Source organism: Phacochoerus africanus, chromosome 8 (genome assembly GCF_016906955.1).
Source record: "Phacochoerus africanus isolate WHEZ1 chromosome 8, ROS_Pafr_v1, whole genome shotgun sequence".
Classification (NCBI taxonomy): Eukaryota; Metazoa; Chordata; class Mammalia; order Artiodactyla; family Suidae; genus Phacochoerus; species Phacochoerus africanus.
The window spans coordinates 3122051-3138072 of record NC_062551.1 but is presented as its reverse complement, the minus strand read 5'-3'; the positions used below and the strand labels follow the sequence as shown (position 1 = coordinate 3138072).

At 56.9% G+C, this 16022-nt stretch overlaps 1 long non-coding RNA gene across 1 annotated transcript; it reads right to left on the bottom strand.

Annotated features, from left to right (window-relative positions):
* Positions 1–6770: 6770 nt before the first annotated feature.
* Positions 6771–11377, bottom strand: LOC125134057 (uncharacterized). Its single transcript, XR_007136550.1, has 2 exons — positions 8530–11377; positions 6771–7142 (listed from the first exon to the last, which is right to left on the bottom strand). It is a non-coding gene; the product is annotated as an uncharacterized LOC125134057 (long non-coding RNA).
* Positions 11378–16022: the final 4645 nt, after the last annotated feature.

Below are 16022 nucleotides of genomic sequence, written 5' to 3'. Positions count from 1 at the left end.
AGCCAATACAGCAAAATGCTCATGTGTGTGGAGGACGGGAGTCCACGTTAAGGGCGTCTCCGTGCTCTTCTCTACGAGAAGTATTTCACAGGAAAAGATAAAACCCCTCTGAATTACAGAAAGGAGGAAAGCGTGGCCTTGAGAAAGTCACCTGTCCCCCCTTCAGTCCCCACACCCGAGAGATGGGATAACGGGACCTGCGTTGATGCGCGGATGCGGGGCAAAAACACAGCCGCTTTTTCACGACCAGCCTCTGCGAGCAGAAGCTCTTCACACGACAGCAACGGTCACACGAGCTGACTGGGTGCTTGCTGCCTGCCACACGTACCCGTCCTGAACTGACAGACGACGTCAGGGACAAAAGGCAGGTGTCCCGGTCCCCGTTTCAGGGGACACTGAGGCAGAGGCGTTAGGAACGCTGCCCCGTGTTACCAGCGAGTGAGTGGTGGACCTGGCCCTTGGCCTCGGCCAGCAGGTCCAGAGCTGCATTCTTATCCCTTCTGTACACGGCCTCTCAGCAGTGCTGATTCTCTCTCCTGTTCGAGAGCCTGGAAATGACTGTTCACGTCTGTAGGCGCCAAGTCACAGCCCAGCGCAGGGCCCGGCTAGTCCCTGGAGAGGCAGGGGCTCCCACTCCGGCTGCGGGGGCCACAGCCCCGCCCCCTGCCCGGCACACGCGAGCCCGTCGGGAAGGTCAAAGTGCTTTGGCGACCCTGGGGGACCCCCGGAGCACACCCCCTTCCATCTGCTGCTTATTCGATTACTCTTTTCGGCCACGCGTCTTTGCAGCCTCAAGACAAAACCTGGACGCTGGGAAGTTCTCTCCCTGGCAATGAGCGCTCCTCCACGAGAAAACCATTTGTGCCAGACAAGCATCCTCCTCCTGCTAGGCTGCCAGCCAACCGCGGGAAGAAAGTAGACGTGCATTCCCAGTCTCACTGAATTTCAACACCGTGTTCAACCGAGAGGGGAACGACTCTCTTGCCCGGGGGGGGGGGGGGTGGGGTGGGGGTGGGCAGGGGGAGCCGCAGCACCGCCTTCTCGTCCTCTAATTAAATTTCTGCCATCTTTACATGAGAAAACCCAGGCGTGTATTCTGCTATGAGAACATAAAGATAGGTTTTGTTTTGTTTTTTGTCTTTTTAGGGCCTCACCTGCAGCACATGGAGGTTCCCAGGCTAGGGGTCGAATCAGAACTGTAGCTGCCGGCCTGCACCAGAGCCACAGCAACACCAGATCCTTAACCCACTGAGCGAGGCCAGGGATCGAACCCGCAACCTCATGGTTCCTAGTCGGATTCGTTTCTGCTGCGCCACGACGGGAACTCCAGATACAGCTTTTAAAGTTCAGGAGATGAGGACAGGGAAGTGCTTGGCACACTGCTGGGCACGTGACAGGAGCTCCATGGTGAGCACAGGGGGCAGGGGGACCCCAAGCCTTCTGGGGGTCCTGGGGCACAGCGGCGGGGGAGGGAGAGGGTGGCTGCTTTCCCTGCGAGGCTCCCGGCGCCCAGCTCTTACCTCTAGGAGAAGAGGTCAGGGGCCGTCTCAGGTCTCAGGCTGGGGACAGTTGCTCCCACTTCTCCGGTGGCCATCTGGGCTGTGGCTGCTCCCTGTCCCCTGCTGGCTGACTGTCTCCTGACTCTGCCCATTTGGGCTAAATGCGTGGCCTTTACAGAGAAGGAAAATTACCTTTAAGCTCAGGCCTTCCAATGGAGCCCGTGGCTTTCGGCAGCTTAGGCTGTGCCATTAATCCCTGGCTCGCAACCCCCGTTTCTGGCCTTGGGGAGAGAGGGACGGGCCAGTCGGAGCCCACACAGAGGACAGAAAGCCCCAGGGCGGAGGGACTCAAAGCCGTGGCCCGGGTGGGCGTGGGAGAGGGACGACGGCCCCACGTCTGGAAGGCTCTCCCGGGACGGCGGATGTGGGACCCTCGGGGGGCCCGGGGGGATTGCGAGCAAGGGGTTCACACACAGCCGGAGGGGGAAGGTCTGGCCTGAGGAACTGGGGTGAGCTGGCCGAGGACCCAGTGTGTTCTCCGAGTGTGGGTGTGTCGGACGTCACAGGCGTGGCTGACCTGACCACTTGCAGGCCGGGAAGGGAGGGCGTCCAGGTTCCAGTGTCATTTGGCACAGCTCCTCTGGTGAGCAGGGGCACCTCAGGGAGGAAGAGCAGAACGCAGTCCCCGCCGTCCCTGCACCTGGGTCGGGGGGCGCCCCGGCCATGGGGCTGGGAGAAGCTGTCAGGCTCCAACAGAGCCCGGGGAGACGCCGGGCAGGCAGCCCCAGGGCGAGAAGGCGGGCCTCACCCTGGCCTGGGTGCCTCAGACTCACGCAGCCGCCAGACGGGAACGCACGGGATCCCGTGATCTCTGGGTGGAGAGCGGACAGGTCCTAGCACGCGGCTGAGGGAGGGCCTGGGCGGTGAGAGAGAGACCGGCCGTTTCCAGGAGGCTGGCAGAGACCTGGCTCACCCCCGGCAAGGACATGGCCTCGGTCCGGGCAGCCCACCCGAAAGCATCCTTCACAGCGGTCCGGGAGGGGAGGAGGGTCTCTGCTCCCAGCACAGCCCAGGCTTCCCCAGAGCCTCCTGCAGCTCAAATGAGAGCATCGCTCAAAGGCTCCGCGCCCGCCCCAGCAGAGAATGTTCCTAGAATGAAAGCCCAGGGCCTGGGAGGCAGAGGAAGGGGAGTCAGGTGCAGGGTCCCAGCCTGTGTCAGGGTCCCAGCCTGTGTCAGGCTCCCGTGTCAAGAACATAGCCCTCCTGGGTGCGAGAGGAAGATCAGGCTGGAGAGGAGGCTGAGTGCAAGGCTCCTGCTCCCACCAGAGCCTCCGTTCAAGGCCCGACTCAGCCAGGACAGGCCTGGAAGGCACGCTCTGCCACTGCTGTGGGACAACCCTAGAGGCTCTTCGGGCTGAGAGTGGCTTGGGGGGTGTGGGACGCCAGTGCCTCCGAGGGGGGCACGTGTGGGGCTGTGCCTCCTCGGGGCGAACAGAATACGGTCTGCGGCTGAGCCTGGCCTCTGCACATGTACCGCCACGCCAAGGACCTCAGACAGTGCGTCACTCGTTATCCTGAGCTGCTGTAAATGACGGGAGCACGAGGCACAGCTGGAGCCAGGGCCCCTGCGGGGGCAGGGAGCGCCACGGCGCTGCTGGAAGCCAGGGGACATGGCCACGGTGGCGGTTTTCCCAGACTTGTTCTGGTTTCTGGAATTTTATGGTCACCACACACATCAAAAACATTCCTGGCACTGGCCCGGCCCCGCTGCTCCCGTCATTGTTCTCCATGGGCCAGGTGAGGCCTGCTCGGCTTTGACCTTCACCTGTTCAGTGGCTGGGAGTCGAAGTCCCTGTGGCTGACAGAGGGGCCAAGCCTTGAGCGTCACCAGAGGCCTGGCTGAGCCCCCAGCTGGCTAACCTGGGACCGGCTGCACCTGCCAGCCAGCTCCTGGTTGGCCGGTGCTCCAGTGGGGTGGGCAGGCCCCAGGGAAGGGCCTTGGCCTCACCTCCTCTTCTGGAGTTGACGGGGCGGGGGTGGGGGGAGGCTTTGCGTGTCCTGGGGCCATAGAAGTTTCTGGCTGGTGGAAGGCAAGTATGCCACCAAGAAAACACGGTTCTTCCAGCCCTGCGCAGGTGGGGAAGGGGGAGGTGGGGGGTGAAGGCCGACCCCGAGGTGCGGGGAGATGGGCCGAGACGGTGTGGGAGGGACAGAGACAGCGCTCGGCCCTCCTTCCTGAGGACCCAGCAAACCAGAGCCACATCTGGACCACCTGGGGTGCTGGGAGGTCGAGTCCTGGCTGGCAGCTCCCTGTGGAGCAGGGACGATAAATGACAAGATTTACTCAGCTCCAGGCTTAGCCAGTGACCCTCAGTCTCCAGCCCAGATCAAGCCAGGACGGCGAGATGGCCAGCCGGGCTCTGCGAGACGAGCTGGTCAGAGACACACGTTTCCAGGTCTTTTCCCTCCAGCATCTGCTGCTGGGGGTTTGACAGGTGCCCCCCAGGGGGCTCAGTGAGCTGGAGCCCTCACAGACAGACCTTTCACAGGAGGTTCCTGGCGGGTGGGAAGCAGGGGCTGCGAGCTCTCCCGTCGCATGTTCTCTGGTCCCAGGGAGCCCCTGCTCCGGGGCACAGAGGGAGGCCTGTGTGCATGGAGCCTGCTCCCTCCCTCGGTTCACCAGCAGGCTTCTCCCCCTCAGTGTGCCTGCAGCGCCTGTGACCCAGCACCTGCGCCTCCTCCACGCTGGACGCGGGGCGCGCTGCCTGGGCTGGATGTTCAGATATGTGAGACTTCAGATACATGAATGGAAATGATGAGCACGTCAGCTGTCACCTGGGCCCCCAGGCCTGACACCCCAGCTGACAGTTCCCGCGGCCACTGCCAGGCTCTGAGCACCACCCAGTCCTGGACTTACAGGGATGGGGGAGTTGAGCCGCAGGTGACAGCCGAGCAATGGAGAGGGTGTGGCCAGGGATAGCTGTCCATCTGCCCAGACTCCTGGGGGTGAGTGGCTCCCGGTCACCACGTCCTGCTTCTGACTCCTCCCTGGCTGCTCAGGTGAGAGGCCCACCTGGAATGCTTCTCTGCACCCCAGCTTCTATCCTCCCCCCAAAACCTCCCATGGGCGTTCCAACCGGAGGGATGGCCTTACCTAGGAACTCAAGCTCCTGCTGTGTGTCAGTGCACCTGCTTCGGGACTTCATTACACTCAAGGGCTGGGGGCGAGGCCTGCAGGTCACTCTGCTGTGTGCCTTCTGCTCCCCATAGTGTCCAGAGGGCTGGGTAAAGGAAGGACCGGGAGTCAGCGGGGTTAGCGTTTGCGGGGGGGCCGGGGTGTGGCGGCAGCTCCAAGGCCCATCCCTGATCTTCCTGCAGGACCAAGCAAGGGGTGGGGTCCATAGGGTGTCTGAGGCCATGCCTGAGTGGGGCTGGTCTCAAAAGTGGGCTGGCAGGGAGACACTCTTGGGAAGAACGCCCAGGCACCCTTGGCTGAAAGTGGAAAACCCTTCATTTCCTTGGGGTCCCAGGCTTCTCTCCACCTGCTCCCCCAGTCCCCCAGCCAAAACGCACCCCCCTCTTCTCTGGTGCCGGCATGCCCCACCAGCCCAGGTCCAGTCCTGCCTCTGTCTCCCTCTGCCCAGATGTGAGGGGCAGGTTGGAGCGTGTCTGCATCTGCAGGTGCACCAGCCCAGCCCGGGAGCCACGCTCCCGTAATTACAGAGAATGCCGTCCCTCCTGGATAATCCAGTAATGACTGGATGAACCGTGCCTTCCTCCTGGGGCTCCAGTCGGTGCAGAGCCTGCCTGTCAAGGCGCCCCATGTCCCCCTGAGTTTTGAGAACTGCCTCTTTGCTCAGAAGTAATTTCACAGAGAGCTTAGCTGACCATGCGACAGCCGACAGCCGTTTTACCAGCAGGATCTGCAAATGGCTTTGAGATCCGCAGGTGGCGGGATGAGTAAATTCCAGGCATTACAGGTGATTAACAGAACAATGTCAGGACTAGTTCTGAGCCTCAGGGCTGGACTTGGGGGGGGGGGAGGCCAGGGTGGCAGAGGCAGGTGACACCGATAGCAGGGTTTTTTGGGTTTTTGTTTTTGTTGTTTTTGGCTGTGCCTGTGGCATCTGGAAATCCCTGGGCCAGGGATCAAACCCATGCCAGAGCAGGGACCTGAGCCGCTACAGTGACAACATCAGATCCTTAACCCGCTGCTCCACAAGAGAACACCCCCACAGCAGTTTTTGACACATCCTGAGTGGCCGAGGAGAAAGCCACACCTGAGCTCTTCAAAGCAGGCACTGCTGCTCCCTGCCTGCCAAGGGTAGGTGTTAGAGCCGGGTCTCAGGAACACCCCGCCCGGTACTGATGGAGCCATGGGGACGGCTGCTTCCTCAGCGCACCTGAGTGCCGCAGCACCAGAGGGTGTTCTGGGAGACCCAAGTGGACTGTGCAGGGACGGGATTCTGCTCCTTCGCGTTTCCTTCCGTGAGAAAACTGACTCATGTCTTCAATTTGCTTCTCTTTTTTTTTTTTGGGGGGGGGCGCATATGGAGGGTCCCAGGCTAGGGGTCAAATCGGAGCTACAGCTGCCAGCCTACACCACAGCCACAGCAATGCAGGATCCAAGACGCATCTGTGACCTGCACCACAGCTCACAGTAACGCCCGATCTTTAACCCACTGAGTGAGGCCAGGGATCGAACCTGCAACCTCATGGTTCCTAGGCGGGTTTGTTTCTGCTGCGTCACGACGGGAACTGCTTCAGCTCGCTTCTCCTTGACGACATCAGTTGAGCGCACTGTCAGATGCTTACGGTCTTTTGGACAGCTTCCTTGGGGGAGTCCCTGATCCATCGGGTTCTTTTTTTAAAAGCTGGCCTATAAGTTTTCTTTTTTTTTGGCCGCACCTGCGGCACGTGGAAGTTCCTGGGCCAAGGAGGGAACCTGCCCTGTTGCTGTAGCAATGCTGGATCCTTAACCCACTGCTCCACGCGGGAACCTCCATTCTCTCTCTCTCTTTTTCTTTTTTGGCTTTTAGGGCCGCTCCATAGCACATGGAAGTTCCCAGCCTAGGGGATGGATCAGCGCTGCAGCCGCCGGTCTACACCACAGTCACAGCAACACCGGATCCAAGCCTCGTCTGAGACCCACATCCCAGCTCACAGCAATGCCAGATCCTTTACCCACTGAGCAAGGCCAGGGATCGAACCTGTGTCCTTATGGATACTACTCAGATTCGTTTCCGCGGAGCCAGGAAACAAATTCCGCCATCCTCTAATTTTTAATATATTTGGATAGATAGAGCAGACAGAAGTCTTTTGTTGGCTGACTGTATTATAAATCTCCTCTCGCTCTGCGGCCTTCCTTTCCACAGTCGCATTTTTTTTTTTCATCAAGTGCACAAAAGTTTTTGATTTTAATGTAGGACGACTGCTCACATAGTTGCATGTCCCGTTTAAAAATCTTTGTCAAGCCCACGGACGTGAGTATCCTCCTGTTATTTTCTGGAAGTCTTACCATTTTAGTTTCCATATTTAGACCAATAATCCACAAGACAGCACTGCACGCCTCCAAGGGTCTAACATTAAACAGACTGACGACATGGTCTCACTGAAGAGGAGGAGACACTGGCGCTCCCACACCTGGAGGCAGATGTTCAGCAGGTGGTCAGCAACCCACTGCTTCCCCTGGCGACACCCCCTAAAAAGCTGAACATACACACTCCAGCAAGCTCCCTTCTACGCCTGATCCTGAAGGATGTGTGTACATCTGTGCCCCCCAAAAGCACACACGAGAATGTTAACGGAGCAGTATCTGTGCTGGCCCACGTCCGGGAAAAACCCCAAATATCCATCAACAGCGCGATGGAGAAACTGGGGTACGTCGATAAAATGCAGTAACCCACAGCAATGAAAACACATAAAAAATTGCTACACGAAACACGAATGGATCTCACACCCGATTCAAATGCATGCTGTATACGTCCATTTCTAGAAAGCTCCAAAACCAGGCAGACCCAACACAGGCTCAGGGATGAGGGGGCTCCCGGGCTCAGTGGTGGTTATGAGCCTGAGCCTGCCCACTCTGCCCACTTTGTGAAAATCCACCGAGGTTCATAATTGTGATTCGAACACTTCCCTGTACAGATTTAACACTTAAAAAAGAGACTCTTGCCCAATATGTCTGAGATGGGAACACAGAGAATGTAGGATGTGAATACAAAGGGCAAACTTTTTTTTTTTTTGGCTTTTTTTGCTATTTCTTGGGCCGCTTCCACGGCATATGGAGGTCCCCAGGCTAGGGGTGCAATCAGAGCCGTAGCCACCGGCCTACGCCAGAGCCACAGCAACGCGGGATCCGAGCCGCGTCTGCAACCTACACCACAGCTCACGGCAACGCCGGATCGTTAACCCACTGAGCAAGGGCAGGGACCGAACCCGCCACCTCATGGTTCCTAGTCGGATTCGTTAACCACTGCGCCACGACGGGAACTCCCAAAGGGCAAACTTAGTGGTTCCGGAAATAAAGTGGTTCAATAATCAGAAAATGTGAACTACATCTTTCAAAGAATTTAAATTGAAGACTTTGGAATTCAAAAACGAAGATTAAAAAAAAAAGGGCGTTCCTGTCATGGTGCAGCAGAAACGAATCTGACTGGGAACCATGAGGTTTTGGGTTCAATGCCTGGCCTTGCTCAGTGGGTTAAAGATCTGGCCTGGCTGTGAGCCGTGGTGTAGGTCACAGATGTGGCTCGGATCTGGTGTTGCTCTGGCTGCGGATCTGGTGTTGCTGTGGCTGTGGTGTAGGCCGGAAGCTGCAGCTCCAGTTAGACCCCTAGCCTGGCAACCTCCATATGCTGCGGGTGCAGCCCTAAAAAGACAAAAAGACCAAAAACAAACAAGCAATCAAACCAAAAAACAAAACAAAACAAAACAAAAATGAAGAATTCTACCATTTAGGGGAGAGATGCCTAGAAGGGCACTGAGCAGATGCAGAGCTTTTAGCTGACTCCATGTTTTCCGTTTGTACCTTTGTTTGAATCCATCAACAGCAGGTCTCTGGGGGCTCGTCCTGCACCCCCACACAGGGACTAGGACAGGGCCCTGGGGGCACGGGCGGCAGCTGCCTGGAGAGCTCTGGCTACAGAGCCACCTCAGGGAAGTGGGAAGAATGAAGAGATTCGAGACCCAACTGTCAAAAGTTAAGACAATAAACAGATAGGTCTTCCTAGGCCCTCGCCCTGCTGTCCTCGGTCCAGGGCTGTGAGACGGCTCAGAAGCTGCAGGTCTGGCCTCAGCTGCCTGCTCCCTGTTGCTCAACTGTTTACAGCACCTTTGCGCATCCTGCGCTGAACACCTTCTAAAAGAGAAAAAAAATGAAAGCGCTTGCTGCCGAGGCAGGTTCACCCCGGAGACCTGAATCCCGCAAGGCTGAACCCTCTGGAGGCGCAGGGCTGGCGACCTGCGGAATTAGCAGGCTCAGTGCTCCGCCCCCGGCTGAACGCGGTCACTGGGTAAGTCGCATCCTTCTGAGGATCTTCAATTATTCATTATAAAGCACGAATTTTGATCAGAGATCAGGGCTTTTTTTAAGTGTGGCCTGAATCCACCTGCTAAAAATCGACTTTTGGGCCCAGAATCTCGATGCATTTGAATTCTCAGGCCCTGAGCCCAGAGATCTCCACACATTTTCTGATATTTTACTGGTGATTGTGCCTTTTACCTCCTAATTTACGGTGTGAGCTCCTCAAATGTACGCCTGCTTCCCGCTTCTTTGCATCTCAGCATCCAGGACGGGAGGCCTCGGAGATCCTGACAGATGGGACAGCTTTCCACCTCGTCTTCAGCAGGATGGTGACCAGGAGGGACTCCTGGCTTCCTTCTGACTTTCCACCACGAACACACACTGGGGTTGTCACAAGGAGGAGAGCACGTTAAAGCTGGGGGGGGGCACAGGAGTGAGGACGCGGGGCGGGGAGGAGGAGGAAGGCAGCTTCTGTGCAGGGAGGGGCTGCACGCCCGGCCCAGTCCTGTCATGGGTCAGGCAGTCCCTCCGTACCTGCAACCTGCAGAGCCTGACACCCTGACGCCCTGGGGGCGGGGGGCAGGTGTAAACAAGGGGGGAAGGAAATACAAGCTGCTGGTGTTTCCGAGAAGAAACGCTTTTATCCGCTCACTTCCTCTTTCAACAAGCGTCCACTGAATGGTCCCTGGGAACAAGCACTTAGATCTCTCTCGGCAAAGGCGTGCAGTGCTTGACCCTGGGGGTCAGTCTGGCCGCAGTATGTTCTAGAACTGTGAACACCTCAGCAGGTAAGACCTCTGCTCAGTGGAGCCCAGACGCACAGTGCTGAGAGCCGGCACGCACGGTGTCGCCAAAGCGCCACCACCTTCACTTTTCAGATGCGAGAGGCGCCTGCCCGCAGCCTCGGAACTGGAGTGGCAGCTGGGATCCACACCACGGGAAGGAGGCACTGCCCAGGCGACAGGAAGATTAATTGTTGAGAGCACCCCACTGAGGAAAGAGCACCTCTGTGGTACTGAGCCGGGTGCCGTGGAGAAACGGGGTCCACTCGACGCACTCCACACTCATCCTGCAGCCGGGGCCCTTGGGGATCTCCGGGGAGTGTCCTGCGTGGGGCAGGCTCCCTGACTGCCAGGTGCTGCGCGGGGCTGGCAGCCTGGCCCGGAGACCCTCCCCAGCAGGGGCGGAGCTCACGGTGTTGCACTTTGCCGATACTGCATTTTTAAAAAACTGCAGCTTTATGGCAACTCTGCTGAGCCGTCTATTGGCACCATTTCCCCAAAAGCATCTGCTCACTTTGGGTCACATTTTGGTCAATCTCACATGTCATACTTTTCCATTACTGTCACTTATTACGGTGCGGTGTGACCGGGGCTTTGAGGGTGGTGTGGTTAACTGCTTTGGACACCACAAGCTGTGCACATGTGAGACCGTGACCTTGTGGCCGGTGCGCTCTGACCGCCCCCATGACCGGCCACGAGCCCCCCGTCCTCCCTCTTCCCTGAGACGCCATGTGGAAATGAGGCCAATCCACAAGCCTGCAGTGGCCTCGCCGGGCTCCCAGGGAAGGGAGAGTCGCGTGTCTCTCACTTTCCATCAAAAACCAGACGAGACCGAGCTTAGTGAAGAAGCGGAGACAGAAGTCCGTCGTGCCAAATGGGCATCTGAGTCGTGAGAGGAAGGCGGCCTTCTCGAAGGGAGTGGAAGCACGGATCCAGGGAGCATCCGAGGGAGGAGAGCGCCAGAGAGCCTCCCTGCTGCCGTGGAGAAGGCTCCGCTGCTCCGGACAGAAGATGAGACCAGCCACGCGCCCCGAAGCCGAAGCCTCGACCGGAGCAGGGCCCGCACTCTCTCCGATTCTGCAGAGGCTGCCGGAGGCGAGGGAGCTGCAGGAGGACATGAGCAGACACCCACCCGCAGAGGCCGGGTCACGAGGCCGAAGCACAGAGGCCGCCTCCACAGCTCCGAAGTGCGCGCGGCGAGGGGCACGAGCCGAGGGAGAAGCTGCAGCTCGGATCACCCAGGAAGGTGGCCGCGCGGACAGATGTCCAGGGGCCACCAGACAGCCTCCTGGTGTCAGGAGATGCCAGCTAGGACTCCGAGGGCTGGAGGGGGACGTCCGCGCCGGGCGTCAAAGCTTCAGAGGTCAGGCCGGCTCTGCTGGGGGCTCATGCGGCTGGTGACTTTCGGGTGAAGCCAGGGCTTGGTGGCGATTTCACGTGTCCCAGTGTCCTTCAGGAGGACGCTAAAGCCACTCGGCCTGTGCTCTGGACGTGGGACAAAGCCTGGATGACGGCACGTCTGCTGACAACACGGTTTACTGTGTTTTTTGTTTTTGTTTTTTTTTTTTTGCTTTTTTGCACCTGTGGCATATGGAGGTTGCCAGGCTAGGGGTAGAATCAGAGCTACAGCTGCCGGCCTACAGCACAGCCAGAGCAACTCAGGGTCTGAGCCCCATCTGTGACCTACGCCACGGCTCAGGGCAACACCAGATCCCTGACCCACTAAGTGAGGCCACGGATGAAACTCCGCAACCTCATGGATACTGGCTAGATTCATTTCTGCTGCACCACAATGAGAACTCCCCCACTGAATACTTTAACCCCACTGTTGAGACCTGACAGTCAGAAAAAAGATTCTTTTCAAATTATCACTGTTCGCCTGGTCCCCCAAGAGCTCTGACGGAGACGCACACTGGTGTTAGACTTCTTTACGCGTCTGCTAACACAGCAGCCACGCTGCAGCCTGTGGGTCGAGGAGTCACTCTGACTTTGAAGTCTTACTATTTACGAAACACATTTCGGAGTTCCTGTCATGGCTCAGTGGTGATCGAATCCGACCAGGAACCAAGAGGTTGCGGGTTTGATCCCTGGCCTCACTCAGTGGGTTAAGGATCTGGCGTTGCCATGAGCTGTGGGGTAGGTCACAGACATGGCTCAGATCTGGTGTTGCTGTGGCTGTGGTGCAGGCTGGCGGCTACAGCTCTGATCAGACCCCTCGCTTGGGAACCTCCATGTGCTGTGGGAGCGGCCCTAGAAAAGGCAAAAAGACAAAAAAAAAAGAAACAAATTTCCTAAGGTTATAGCTGCCATAGTGATCCTCTGATGAATCTGGGCAAAGTACACTGAAAACCTTCTGGAAAGAATTCACCTTTCCAGATGCCATTAAGAACATTTGTGACTCTGGGGAAAAGGTCAGAATATTAAAATTAAGAGGAGTTTGGGAGTTCCCGGCATGGCTCAGCAGAAACGAAACTGACTAGAATCCATGAGGATGTAGGTTTGATACCTGGCTTCGCTCAGTGGGTTAAGAATCCGGTGTTGCCGTGAGCTACGGTGCAGGTCAGACACGGCTCGGATCTGGCGTTGCTGTGACTGTGGTGTAGGCTGGCAGCTACAGCTCTGATTCAACCCGTAGCCTGGGGACCTCCATGTGCTGCGGGTGCGGCCCTAAAAGAAAAAACAGAGGAATTTGAAAGACGTTGATTGCAGCCCTCTTGATGCCTTTGAGGGGCTCAGATTTTGGGGGCGGAGGTCACTGCAGATGTGAACACAGCGGGAGAGCTAGAACTAGAAGTGGAGCCTGAAGATGGGACTGAGGCGCTGCGAGCTCACGACAAAACCTTCAGTGGCTGAGGCGCTCTTGGGAGCGAGCAGAGCCCACGGTTTCCTGAGATGGAATCTACTCCTGGTGCAGAGGCTGGGAACACCGCTGACACGACCACGACGACGACGGAGTCACAATACAACGTCAAATTTGTTGAGAAAGCAGGTTTGAGGTTCGAGAGAATGGACGTCAATTTTTTTTTTGTCTTTTTTAGGGCCGCACCCACGGCAATATGGAGGTCCCCAGGCTAGGGGTCGAATCCGACCTGCAGCTGCCGGCCTACACCAGAGCCACAGCAACTCGGGATCTGAGCTGCATCTGCGACCTACACCACAGCTGACAGCAACGCCGGGTCCTTAACCCGCTGAGCAAGGCCCGGGATTGAACCTGCATCCTCATGGGTGCTCGTCAGATTCGTTTCTGCTGAGCCACGACAGGGGCTCCCTGACGTCAACTCTGAAAAGACGTTCCACTGCGGGTCCAACACCATCAAACAGCACCGCGTGCTCCAGAGAAACTGTTCCTGTACCAAGTCAGCTGTGCAGCAAACGTCCTCGTTGTCGCATCTTAAGACCTGGCCGCAGCGGCCCGACCTTCCGCAGCCACCGCCCTGCGTGGTCAGCCGCCGTCCGTGGAGGCAAGACCCTCCGCCAGCAAGACGACGGCTCGCTGAGGGCGACACGATGGCTCGAGGGTGTCGGCACCGAAAAATGTGAAAGTTAAGGCACGTACACTGTTGTTTCCAGACATACTGTGCACGCCTCAGATTAGACTGCGGTGCGAACCTAACTTTCACATCAACTGGGAAACGAAAACGTCACGTGACCGGCTTTATCTGCCATTGGCTTCACGGCGAGAGGTGAAGCACAGCCGCGGCAAGGTGTGCCCGTGTGCTGGGTGCACTTGCTGCGGCCTGCCCGGCAGCATCCGGCCCTTTCTTCAGACGGCGCTCCACCCAGGCAGCGGCTCTTGCGCTCCGCATGGCGACACGAGCCCAAGCCAAAGGCGCCCTCCAGTCAAGCGAGGGAGGTGGCCTGCGGGCAGGTGTCGCACACTTGGGAAGCAAAAGACCAAGGGGCACACACGTTTCGGCAGCTCTAAAGCTGGGCTAGACCCCAGGAACGAACCTTTCAGGGGGAGAAGGCTCCTCAGAAACAGGTGGCTGTGTCCCACAGAAACGCCAAACCCTGGTCCGATTCTGCAGCCCACTCAGGGCCATCTCAGGCATTTTAAGGCGTCGCAACAAGTCGCACCACGAGGCTACCCATGTGCATCATCCCCTGGATTCTGAAAGGCACGGAAATGAGCATTTATACTCGCCTGAGAGCTGGCAGAGCGAACACAAACCAACATGTGCTGCCAGGGCTGAACTGAAGAAGAAATCCAATGCTTAAGAGGCACTGAATTGAGGGAAAGTCTCAGGCAACGTCAATTAGTGAAAGCGAGGTCTATTTTTAAATTCGGCTGGCTTCATGACAGTGGCTAAAAATGTCCACAGGGCAGGGAGGGTCGTGCTCACGGCTCTTTCCCCGCTTCCACTTACCATGTCATAAAACAGCCGCTGTTTTCAGACAGACCTAACGTGCAAAAGGGGCAGTGGTGTTAACAAATATTCTTCTTGTGAAGGCAAAACAAGAAAGGTAGGTCAGAAAAGCTGAAAATGACAACACATGGGAACAGACGTCTTCCAAGCACATCCATCAGAAAAATAAGGTACTAAATCAAACCTAATTATATAGAAATTTTTACAGGAGACTCAAAAGTACCAGATCCCTGGAAAACTTAAATTACTCAAGATTTCTAAGTTGTTTATCCTAGGTCAATCTCATTTCATTAGAATTAGCAAAATCAGTTCTTCCTGAGTACACGCATTGCTTTCTGTTACTTCTGACGTCCCTGCCTACTTTTTCCTGTCTCGTGTCCTCGGATCTTAAAGGCAACCACGATTAGACGCGGAAAGTGGTGTTTTTGTATACATCAAGAATTCATTTGTCCTACTCGCCTCCTGATAGACGGATCCTGTGGAAGAGAAAAACATCCCCCAGGGTGATTTAAACATCTGCTGGTTCTCGGGGGCCAGCTCCACCCCCCTCCCCCTCCCACCCCCTCAGACTGAAGCAGGAAAGAATCTCAGGAACATTCTCGCCCATGAGCTCTTCAGCACACAAACACACGTGGGGCTGCTTCTGTCTTTTCTAGGAAAAGGCAGGGTATGAATCCGTCCCTGTGGCTACCTGACAGGCTCTCACTTTAATCCCGGGGGGAGTGCAGACTGTCCTTAGGGTCAAGGGGACGGGAGGCCCAGAGGCCACACAGCGAGGGCCAGAGAGGCAGGAGGGAGGGAACCCAGCTCGGGGGGCTGGGGGCTCAGCAGAGGCTTTTGTCCCCCCCCCCCCGCCCCCCGCATGCAGGAGCAGCTCTCTGCACTTTGGAGATGTGTTGTTTGTTCATCGACAGTGGATACATTCTTCCCTTTGGAGTATTTATTTAACATGCGTTCTTCTGAAAACCTAAGCCTGACTCAGCCACAGAAAGGGCCCCTGGCTCTAGGCTGAAATCCAAAGTGGACGGGCTCCCGTTCCTGGGAAGCTGGTGGGCGAATCCAGAACAAGGATTCCACAAAGGGGTGAAAATCAGGGAAAACAAGACCATCTTGGCCGTGAAGCTGAAACTGGCCTCAGCCACACCTATGATTCCAAAAGGCTTTGCCAGTTCCCCGGACCTTGAACCGGAAGTAGCACATGTTTGTTCTAATTCCAGGAGAACACAGCCTTTCCTGTGGTCAATGCTGGACAAGAGTCTTCTCTTTTCGGAAACATCACAAACCCAGCCGGGAAGACGGTCCGCCACGCTCCATCTGCGACGGCCCCGCGTCTGAGGCGAGGAGCGCGAGGAGCCCGAGCTCGGACACATGGCCCTTCCTTCGTGTTCCCCGCAGGACACGAGGGAGCTTAGGGAGTCAAGGGGAAGCAGTATGTGGAGAGAAGAGAGAAGCTGGTGGACCACATAAAACACATCTATGGTAAGCGGTGCTGAAATGATGTTGCTACTTGTGAAAACAGCGAATGCTTCTGCGTCATCAACCCTTCCGAGAGATGATGCCAACTGCTCTGTTTCCTTCGTGTAGTCAAAGAAGACAGTAGCAAGGGCACAGCGCTCTCGACTCTGCCCCAAATAATTCACGTAAAAAATTCCCGTCGACTTCCTAGGACCGGCTTCAGCAGCTTGACCCAACGTGTCAAGTACAGTGACAGGCAGTGCCCTGCGCAACTCAGGGAGCCTAAGTTTTGTTTTGCTTCTGCTGCTTCAACTGCAAGAGAAAGAACTGCTCTGAAGACATAAATTAGAACCCTTTGGATAATCATGCCAGTCAGTCAGGCCTCAGGACTGAT